Source organism: Tupaia chinensis, unplaced genomic scaffold, assembly GCF_000334495.1.
Source record: "Tupaia chinensis unplaced genomic scaffold, TupChi_1.0 Scaffold000117_2, whole genome shotgun sequence".
Classification (NCBI taxonomy): domain Eukaryota; kingdom Metazoa; phylum Chordata; class Mammalia; order Scandentia; family Tupaiidae; genus Tupaia; species Tupaia belangeri.
The window spans coordinates 2,182,748-2,194,264 of record NW_006159583.1 but is presented as its reverse complement, the minus strand read 5'-3'; the positions used below and the strand labels follow the sequence as shown (position 1 = coordinate 2,194,264).

General features: G+C 38.1%; 1 protein-coding gene across 1 annotated transcript in view; it reads right to left on the bottom strand.

The window, feature by feature from the left end:
* LAMA2 (laminin subunit alpha 2) overlaps window positions 1-11,517 on the bottom strand; it is a 509,250-nt gene that overhangs the window by 153,932 nt on the left and 343,801 nt on the right. The window lies entirely within an intron of this gene.

Below are 11,517 nucleotides of genomic sequence, written 5' to 3'. Positions count from 1 at the left end.
AGAGAGAGAGAGAGAGAGAGAGAGAGAGAGAGAGAAAGTGAGAAAGCAAACCACCAGGTCCTGGACTTCAACCACAGTCTGTCATGTGGGATTTCAGTGCCCTTAATTGGGATTTCCATGCCACCTGCTGGCCCCTGAGTAGAATTATTTAAAAAAAAAAAAAAATCAAAGGAAGTAACTTTTCATTTTATAATTAGTATTTTAATTAGTATTTTTTCCTTAGGGTGGTATTTAACTATTTGCTGACTCTTCCTCGTTAGTCCTTCAACACATTATCACTTACAACTAGATGAGATACCACAGATCCCTATTTTGGTAATTAGATAATTGATAAAGGAACCAGAAAAGTTATAGTTTTTAAATTGTCAAGAGTGTTAATATTCTGTCTATACTGTTTTCATTGACCAGAGTGTTTCAAATTTGGTGGTGGTAGAGCAGGGCTGGTGGTATAGTTGGTAGAGAGAAAAATGAACTATTGTTTCTTCATCAAATTAATCTCATAAACAGTGTGCACACCATTCTAAAATTAGCACACAAAGGATCCTCAAAAATTCATGGAAAAGGCAGATAATTAAAAAACAATACATGGATTTCAAAATGTTTTTTCAGGGACCAGCAGTTAGTGTAACGGCTATGTTGCTGGACTCTCATGTAGTCGACTGCAGTTCGAGTACCAGACCCAGTGGCTTAAACTCACATCAGGCACGTGTGCGTGCATGCCCAAGATCCCGAGAGGAGAAAGGAGGAGAAGGTATTGTGGTGTGGCCATCCCCCCCTGGGGGGTGATTTCTCACTTTCTATCTCTCTGTCTCTCTCTGTCTTTCTGGTGAGTGCACGCGCCCTATAGCAAAAACCTCTCCAAAAAAGAAAAATGTTTTTTCACCAAAGCAGTATCATACTTTGATTCCATTTTCCATGAACCCTTTTTTAAAAATAATAATAATAATAATAAATGATTTATTTAAGTTTATTTATTTATTTATTTTAATTTGACCAGAGGGGGACAGACTAAAAGAGAGAGAGAGAGAAAGTGAGAAAGCAAGCCACAAGGTCCAGGACTTGAACTGCAGTTGGGCATGTGGGAATCCAGCTCCCTTAACCACCACACCACCTATGAGCTCCTCCCCATGAACCTGTTTGAAATTCCCTTGTGGGATTCTTTTGGAGGATTTAACAAATATGCATATTTCAATGTTTGTCTTTCATAGTCTGACTTCTTTCACTTAGCATTATCTTCTGTACACCTTCCCTACTCAATACATACTGAATGTCTCCACTACACAGCAGAGAGGGGAAGAGAGGAAGATGCCATGAGAGGAAGGACAAACGTGGATACCAGAAACCGTACGTGAGAGGAGTAGGTAGGAGGTGGTGGGAGCGACTCGGAGAAAAACTCCTAATACATACAAGATTGTAAAATTCTCTCTTGAAAATGATGTATATGGTAAAATCCTTGGTTTAATTGTCATGTACTGCATGCATTCCTTGAAAACATATTGTGTGTCATAGAGACGTACAGTGATTGAGTATAAATAACAAATTATAAAATAAAAATTGTGCCCAGCAGGTGACATGGTGGTTAAAGCACTGGACTCCCTTATGGCCAAGTGCAATTTGTGTCCCAGACTTCGCGGCTTACTTTCCTTCTTTCTCTCTCTCAGTCTCTCTCTGGAAAGTGCATGTGTTCTATACCAAATTAAAATAATAATAATAATAATAATAATAATAATAAATTAAATAAATAATTCTTTTTTCAAGTCACTGTAAAAAAATCCCCCAAAACCCACAAATATTTGTTTTGTTTTTCGTTTTTGCGTTGCAGACTAATGAGGTAAATCTTTATGCCAAAGAGCACTCATTGCCATATTTATGATATGCATTCATGTACACTATTACAATTTCTCTTATATTCTGTAGACAGAGGTAATAAAACTATACATAATAGAAAGGAGGAAAATACCTAGATTTGGAGCAGCTTTAGATCATGCCCCAACCTGGCAAGAATTCAATTAGTTCTCTAAATAGCACTCCCCTGAGCTGCTTAATGGAGAGAAAACCATTAACTGAAGCTTGTAAACAAAGACAAGGAGTATAGAGGGTGATTTTTTGATAGGACAGCAGTTAGAGGTGAGTTACAATATCCCTTCACAGGGATTAAACTGCCCCAGCAGGGCTTTTAATAAATCAGCTCCTTGCAGGTGACACCTGCAACTACAGAACATCATCTGCAGGGGCTTTGCCAGCTCCTGCTGCACTGCAAGGTGAGTGAATAAAACGGTTTTGGAGAGGGGATGGGAAGGCTGGAACGAGAGCTGTATCTCTACAGAATGAAAGATTATTTGCATTGCATGGGAACTATTGGATTGTCAGGAAAGTCAGGGCTGCTTTTTACATAGAAAAACAGAAAAGTACAATGCATCATGACTTTCCCGACATCCTAACAGTGAAAGAAGAGAGCTTTGTGGCTTCACACCCTGGTTCAGTGCAAGCTCCCACAAGTCTGTCTACATACAACAACTGTAAGAAATATAATTCAGTGTCAAACTGAATGTCTAAACACAAACATTCCAAGTCTGTTTCTCAAACTTTAGTGGGCCTCAGAATCACCTGAAGTTCTTCCTGAAATCCAGAGGGATGGGCCATACCTCCAGTGTTCCTAATTTCACGTGGTATAATCATCTGCTTTCTGATTTTCTGATCAAGCACCTGCTTTCCTATCAATTTCCCAGATGTTAGGGATACTGATGGTCTGTGTACCACACCATGAGGAGAACTGGATCATATTAACATCACCCTAGAAACAGACACAGACAGGAATAGAGGGACAGTTGCCCTCAATAAGGTCTTCACATGGGATCTACCTGGATGATGGGCACATGAGCATGCTCAGGGTGCTCAGAGAGGCCCTAGGGTACAGGTGCACCCAAGACCTTCCCATGTGAGTTCAGGGGTGTTACTACTGCACCTCCACCTGGCTCCTGGCTTCTGATTTTGACATACATGTCTGTAGGGGCTTTCTTATTGCTTTGCTTATTTGTGTATTGTTTTTTCCTTATTAAGAAGGGAGCTTTAATACCTTTGGTCACAGTGCCTTGGAAAATGTCTTGCATATAGGAAATATTCAGTAAATATTCCTGTACTAGTTCTTTGTAAAAGAACAAAAAATATTTTATACTAAGCTGATGACATGAGTTAATATTTGAGAATGACATGTACATAAATATCAGAAATGTTGAAAAAAATCAGGGAGGCAATATGTCAGAAGGAGGGAGGGAGAAAAGGGGGCAACTGACCAAATAAAAAGCTTCTGAACGTGAGAACAAGATGTTTGATAGGAAGAGCAAACTGTACTGAAAGGAACAGGAGAACTGAATAAAAACAGTGATTTGAGAGAAAAAGAAAATTGTCAGTGTTTAGAGAGGCAGAGGCAGTCTGAAGTCAAGAAGATAACTGTTACAATGCCCACATGAGGTAATTCATTTTTTTTTTTTAAGAGAGAGACAGAGAAACAGATAGTGAGAAATCACCATGGAAAAAAAGGCCATGCCACAATCCCTTGTCCGTTTTCCTCTTGGGATCTTGGGCACACATGTATGAGCACCCAGTGTGAGTTTTAAGCCGCCAGGTATGGGGACTTGAACCACAATTGGTTATGTAGGAGTCCAGTGACATAACCATGACATGCCATCTGCTGATCCTAGGGTAATTCAGTTTTGACTCAGGAAGGATATATCAAAGGGAGAGATTAAGGGAAGAAAACAGGTATAAAACATTATCAGGAAAGAAGCAACATAGTTGCTCTTCAAATCAAGGTTTATTTCAGGAGTGGGTTACAAATGGGAATTATGGGGCCAGCTAGTGGCATGCAGTTTAAGTATGGATCCCACATGGTGGATTCCCTACTTCAAATCCTGGGCCAGGCAGTTTGAAAAAACATGTTGGGCACATGTGTGTGCGTGACCAAAATTCTAAGAGGAGAAGGGGTTGTGGCATGGCCATCTCCCAGGGGATCATTTCTAATTTCCCCTCTTTTCTCTGTTTCTTTCTGTCCCTCTCCCTTGAGTACATGCACCCTTTGGCAAAAATCTTAAAAAAGAAAAAAAAAATGCCACTTCTTTGCTATTCCTCCTATAAAGAGGTTTAACCTCTTTCCCATCTCCTTGAATCCAAGCTGGCTTTGTAACAAACTCTGTCCAACAGACTGTGGCAGAGGGACACCTCATGACATCTGAGAGTCAGCCTAAAGGAGTTTTGCAGTTTCTGCTTTTGCACTCTGTATTGAGATCACTCTCAGACTAACCTCCTTGAGAAAACCAGGCCACTTGAGGAAGAGTGAAGGGCAGGCCCCATCTGCTACTAGTGGAGGCCCTGATATGCGAATGAGGCCATCTGGGCTCCTCAGGCATGACAACAAAAAACTGTCTTACTGGGGCAAGTCCTAACTGCGCACCTATAGGTTATATAGAGCTATTGTTTCAAGCCACTGCATTTTGGAATGGCAGCAACACATAACTGATATGTTTCTAAGTGTGATTAGAATGCTATTTCAAACCAGAAAACTTTAAATTATAATTCATAGGTTAAAAACAAACAGGGGCCAATGGTATAGTGGTATGACATGATGCTCTGTGAGGCCAAACCACATGAAAGGGTTTTGAGTTCATGCCTGGAGACCTTCCTGAATATTCCAGGCATAAATGTGTTCCTGAACCTGGGCTGACCCAAGCTGGGAGTGGACTGTGGTATCCAGACTTGGGACTGCTGTCTCCCTTTCTCTCTAACTATCTGGATTTCTCAATCATGAAGAAATAAAAAATAAACTTACACACACACACACACACACACACACACACAGTAATAATTCTTAACTTTAGTAAGAATGATAAAAAAAATGTTACTTTCCCACTGAATTCAAGTTGAGAGCTGTTTTAAAACTTTCTCTGTTTTATAATGAAGATGTATTTTTGCAGATGTTCCCAGGACATAAGCAAGCAATGTGGTCTTTTTTCACCTTCAAGATCTGGAAAGATACTTGGTAACGGAATGTCTCATCATACTTTTTAGTGATGTGTATTGTTTAAGAATCTTTTCTAGCCTTTGCTCTAATTTACTTCTAAGCTATACTCTACCTCTTTCCAAGATGGAATTAAATCAGCTTGTTGATAATGGCCTAACTAGAGGCTGCTTACTGGCTGTTTCCAGAAATTTCCAGGGAAAGTCTCTACAGTTTTCTCAGTTTTTACTTCATGTAAGAATAAACCAAGGACTGGAATGCAGAGTGAGATCCGATTTACTGTAATACACTACAGAGTAAATTGGTGAGCTAGAATGCCAAGAGGCATGATGAATACTGATTTTCCTCTCATTTATTCTACCCCCTGCCCATCTGTTTTGGTTTCTCATCTTCAGTTGTTGAAATAAAAATGTATTTAATTGCTCTTTCAAAGACTCATATATTCCATTTTATGTCTCTATGCCCAAAGGTTTATTATTATCCCATGTCTTACGGCTTCTGTATTTGATTTTTGGGTAACAAAGTACAAGCACATTTCCATACGTGAAAGGTAAGTTTTATAGTATGCTCCAAATAATATACTAACATCTGTCTGAATGGGTCAGAAAGACTTATGACTCTGACAGCCATGGGGATTTTTTCAAAGCTTCTCTACAAGCCTAGACCATGCAGTTATAAGGTAAACACACGGGGTAAGGTGCCTTTTACATAATGCTTTGCTGTTTTACTCTGATACAAATAATTTACTTACACCACCAGCTACTCTTATTTGCCCTCAAAAAATGTCTGATATGTCTAGCAACAAACACTGGAAATGGAATGCAAATTAAACCAAATTTAATTCACTGTAATAGGGAAGATCTAAGCATACACAGAGACATACAGCATTCACATTGCCTAAACAGCCGTTCTTTGCTAATGCTGTGGTATAAATTAACATCTATGTTATAATCAAGACCCCAAAGAACCTTTCCAAACCATTCTCCTAATTCAGAAATGCAGATAAGATTATAAAGTGAGATCCTGCCTAAAATGCATAGGAGCAAAAACAAATATTTCACAACTATGATTATATTTTACATGACTAAATGTTTCCGAGGCTTTGCCTATAAAAGTGTCAGGATAAATTTGTATCTAATATTAACAAATGCAGTACTAAATTCAGATCATTATAGCTGGGCACATGTAGGGGCAAATCATGCAGCCAATATTACAGATCTTTCTGTTAGCAATTAGTACAAAATATTGCATTTCTACCAGAGTCCCCCATGCATAATAACTACTAGCTTATTGTCACAAAAAATTCAAACACTGCATCCAAACCAGAGAAGCTGAAGCTGAAAAGAGAACGAGTATTTTTGAAAAGGCCATTCTTATTAACCAATTTTAGGTAAAGATATATAAATTGCCTGCTCTAATCAAACAGGTATAAAATATGTAAATACACATTTTTGACCAGAGATAACATTATATAAATGTGTATATTTTAAATGAACTCTTCTAGATGAATGTCATTGATAGTTCCCTGGATCTGGATTTTATATTCCTTTTTTTCCCTTGTCCCATTCAAGAAGAAACTCTTAGATTAGCATATCTTTAGGATTTATTAAAATGGATTGTTATTCTATTTTATTTGTAAATAAATATCTTTTAAAAAGTTTCTTTCTTTTTTTTTATTTTTGGAGAGGTTAAAAAAGTTTCTTTCTTTTTTTTTTTATTTTTGGAGAGGTTTTTAGCTATAGGGTACGTACACTCTCCAGAAAGACAGAGACAGACAGAGACATAGAGACAGAAAGTGAGAAATCACCCCCCAGGGGGGATGGTCACGCCGCAATCCCTTCTCCTCCATGCTCCTCTCGGGGTCTTGGGCACACACGCACATGTGCTCGGCATGAGTTTTAAGCCACTGGGTCCAGGACTTGAACCGTGGTCAACTACATGGGAGTCCAGAGACACAGCCATTACGCTAACTGCTGATCCCTTAAACAAAAATTTCTGGCTCATTAAAAAGGCTTATTTTGGCCATTAGATTTATTTTTTTTAATAAAGGGAGAGGTACTTTGTAGGCTAAGGTAAGATTAATGAATTTTTTCTTGTACCAAGTTGTGATATATATACATACATATATATGTGTGTGTGTGTGTGTGTGTGTGTGCACACATAAAATATTTAGATTAAGCAAAATCCTATATATATATTACACATAAAAAACCAAATTCAATATGACTCAAGGATGGTGTAGCTTTCTGTAAAACAAATGGAAACTTCATAAGTACTATAAATAATAACAAAGTAATAGCTTTTACCTACACAATATTCACCACACAGCAAGCAATGTGTCGTGTTTTGCCATCATCTGATCTAAAGTTCACAGAAATTTACGAGGTAGGTATTATTAATGCCCTCATTTTGCAGATGTGAAAAACAGTCACAATCAGGATGTTTATGAATCTATAAATAATGCATGTGAAGAACTTAGAAAAAAAGAGAAACATACCATGGTCATAAATGTGGTTTTCAGTAACTTGAGCTTAGAATTAGAGATAATTAAAGACAACCAGAACTCAGCCCAAGTTAGAGAAAATATTTCATCAGAAACTAATGAACTACATAAAACACCCTGCCTTTGGAAACAACGGCTGCATAATAACAGTGATGACAATAATAGCTAGAATCTATTGAGGATCTATTAGTATGCTGGAAAAGTCATGATGTATTTTTTTTTCTATGCAAAAATGTATCATGACTTTTCTGACCACCCAACATTATGATTAGATGCTGCATATACATGTACGCAGTATTTTATTCCTGTTCCACACGATGAAATCCAGTTTAGAATGTTGTGGTGATCTGGGCCAGTTGGTGGAGTAGTGGTTAATATAGTTGGATCCCACATGACTGACTGCACTGTTTAAGTCCTGGATCTGGGGCCCTTGAAAACACATGGAGTATGTGTACATGCTTCCCCCAAATCCTGAGAGGAGAACCAAGAAGAAGGGACTATGATGTGACCATCCCCCTGGGGAGTGCTTTCTCTCTCTCTCTGCCTGGGTCTCTTCTCTCTGAAGAGTACATGCACTCTCTGGCAAATTAAGAAAAAAAAAAAGAATGATTTTAGCTAATCTAATGTCACATGAACTTGTTGTGGCAAGCAAGGATTCAAACTTTGTGGAGTCACTTCATAACAATTTTTCTTTTTTATTTTATTATTTTTTTTCATCAGCATACTGTTTCAGGGATGCCACCGAAAAAGTAAAAGCTACACTATTTTACTTAAAAGACTTTTTCCAACTTTAAGATTATGTGGTTCTATTGATCTTCAAGGTCAATAAACTTCCTGGGCCTAACCAGAATGAAAAATCTTAATCAAAGTGGAATTGAGTTCATTCTTAAAGTAAAGCTAGTCTGAAAATGAAGGTGAGTGTTGTGATCACCGTGTCTATTTGACAATTCAACTGTACAACTCAAAATCTGCTAACAGTTTTTTCAAAGTGATAGTCAAACCACTGAGACTGATCCCTAATAACTAGAAAAAGTATCAGGAATCACAGCGATAGTTGCTCTTCTATACCTTGTTAGCTTGGACTGGTGCTAAGAAGTCTGACAATAAGAAACAAGCATCTTTTACTAACAAAGCAGACAAGGTGAAAGGAATAGTTTCATAGGCTGCCTAGCACTTGGATCTGAACATAAATCAGAGCTAAAAATTCATTGTTCTTAGTATTTCCTTTTGTTTCTTTTTGACATATGTTTATTTATTTATCTTTTTATTTGTTGTCATTTTTGAGCTGCTGGGTCTGTGAATCAAACCAAGGTTGACTGGGTAGGAATCTAGCTCCTTAACCACCATGCCACCTGTTGGTCCCAGATTTAAGAGTTTTAAAAACTACAGCAGGTGGGACCAGCAGATGGCATAATGGCTACATCACTGGACTCCCATGTAGTCAACCACGGTTTGAATCCAGGACCTGGTGGCTTAAACTCACGCCAGGTGCATGTGTGTGCATGCCCAAGATCCCAAGAGGAGACTGGAAGAGAAGGGATTGTGGCATGGCTATTCCCTCGGGGAGTGATTTGTCACTTTTTGTCTTTCTGTCTTTCTGGTGATTGCATGTGTCCTATTAAAAACAAAACAAAACAAAACAAACAAAAAAAAAAAACAAAAAAAAAACCACAGCAGATGTATTGGCCTTTGAATAGAAATTTACTTGGGGACTAAGTAGGCATGGATAGAGGATGACATTCAGAGGACTGGGATAATCAAAAGTCCAAAAAGTATCTATCACAAGTCATAGATCAATAAATAGCACCTGGAGGTCAAGTGATATTTTCTCATCATCTTTTAGGATAGATAGTCTTATTTTCTTTATAGCAATAATCATATTCTATTAGTTTGTTTCTGCCCCCACAGAAAGTAATACCTGCCGCTGGTAATCATCTTTGATTATAAGTGTACAATAGTGTTCTAGTGATAAAAGATTCTACATAATTGCAATAAGATCTTTGCTGGTACTTGGCTATTAAAAAAAAAATCTTGATCGTGTCTCTGCAGATCAGTACCAAAGTAGGATAAAACTTTAGACTTCAGGTTTCACCAGCTGGAGGTTATTTATTTCAAAATTAAGTTACCATGCTTAGCTAGGCTTACCTCAGGTTGCAAGTAAAAAATACACTTGATGTTAACTTTTGCAATATTGGCAAGCAGAGCATCATCTTACATGTTACATTTTAAATAACTCATGACTATAAATGATAAAAGCTGATATATTCCAAATACCTCATATGCAGTGATTAAAAATAAGAAACATCAATTTGATATTTATAAAATTCTATTATAGGCACTTTTATGAGTAACATCTTGCCAGCAGCTACTAATTATAATTTCTGTTCTTTAGCAGAGTAATATATTTTACTATGTCACTCATAAGCTATTTTAAGCATCACATGTGTTATTCTATGAGTCTGCAGAAACAGGACATTAACAAATCCAAGTTTTATTCTTCACAATAAAAACTTTGATGTGAAATAAATAATGGCTTTGTTGCTCATTCTCAAATTTCAGAAGAGTAGGTGGTGATTTTCATTTTATAAGATGACATGTAAACTTATGAATGATGGCTGGAAAAGGAGGACCAAGAAATTGTATTCCTCTAACTCACAAAAAGAAATCCTGACTTGAGAAATCCCATAAAATATCTTTTCAGGGGACCAGCAGTTAGTGTAATGGCTGTGTCTCTGAACTCCCATGTAGTCAACTGCAGTTCGAGTCCTGAACCCAGTGGCTTAAACTCACACTGGGCACGTGTGCATGCATGCCCAAATTCCGAGAGGAGAATGAAGGAGATGGAATTTTGCTGTGGCCATCCCCCTGGGGGGTAATTTCTCACTTTTTGTCTTTCTATCTTTCTCTGTCTTTCTGGCGAGCGCACACGCTCTATAGCAAAAACCTCTCCAAAAAACAAACAAAAAAATCTTTTCAGAACTTACTCAACATTCATGAGGGAAGAACACATTATAGAGCTGTCTTGTTAAATAATTTCTTTACTTTTTCTTCCTTTTTTTTTTTCCTTTTATTTTCTTTTTCTTCTTTTCTCTTTTTTTGTTTTGTTTTGTTCTGTTTTGCCTGTCGAATGTGCTGGGGGGGCAGTAGATGGCATAGCAGTTATGTGGCTGGACTTCCACTTCACTGATCATGGTTTCAGTCCTGGACACGGTGGTTTGAAAATCACGCTGGATACATGTATGTGTGTGCCCAAGATCCCTGGACGATAATGGAGGAGAAGGGATTGCTGTGTGGCCATCCCTCCTGGGGGATAATATCTCTTTCCCACTCCACTCTCTCTCTGGGGAGTGCATGTGCCTTAAGGCAAAAATCCCTAAAAAAATTTTGCCAGACGGTATGTGCACTTACTAGAAAGAGTCAGAAAAAGAAAGATAGAGAAAGAAAGAAGGTAAGAAAGCACCCCATAGAGGATGGTCACACTGCATCCCTTCTCCATTTCTCCTTTTGGGATTTTTAGCATGCACCCAGGCATGGTCAGCATGTTTCTTGAGTAGGCATTCCAGAACTGAAATTGTGTTTGTGGGATCCAGCCAAGTGGGATTCAGCTGCCTTACCCACCACATAACTAGATGACCCCAAAATAATTTGTATTAGGGGGAAAAAAAAAAAGACTGCAACATCCATCTGAGCACAAAGCTAATGTGTCTTGTCTCCTGCATTGAAGTCTCTCTTTGACAGTCTCTGATGAATAATCGCCTATCGTAAATACCACAGCGGTGCAGCAGTAAAGGTCTCTCTCTCCATGCTGTGTGCTCACGTACTGAGAGACAGTGGATGAAGCTGTGAGCTGAGTGTGGACTATAGTGTGAAGACCCTACTGGAGGTGCTTTTCTCTTGCTCTCTTTTTTTCTCTCTCAGGGAAGTAATAAATAAACTTTTTAAAATGCCATAATGTTTTATAGAAAAGAGCTTCAATGGTCAGTAGAAAAATAGGCCTGTG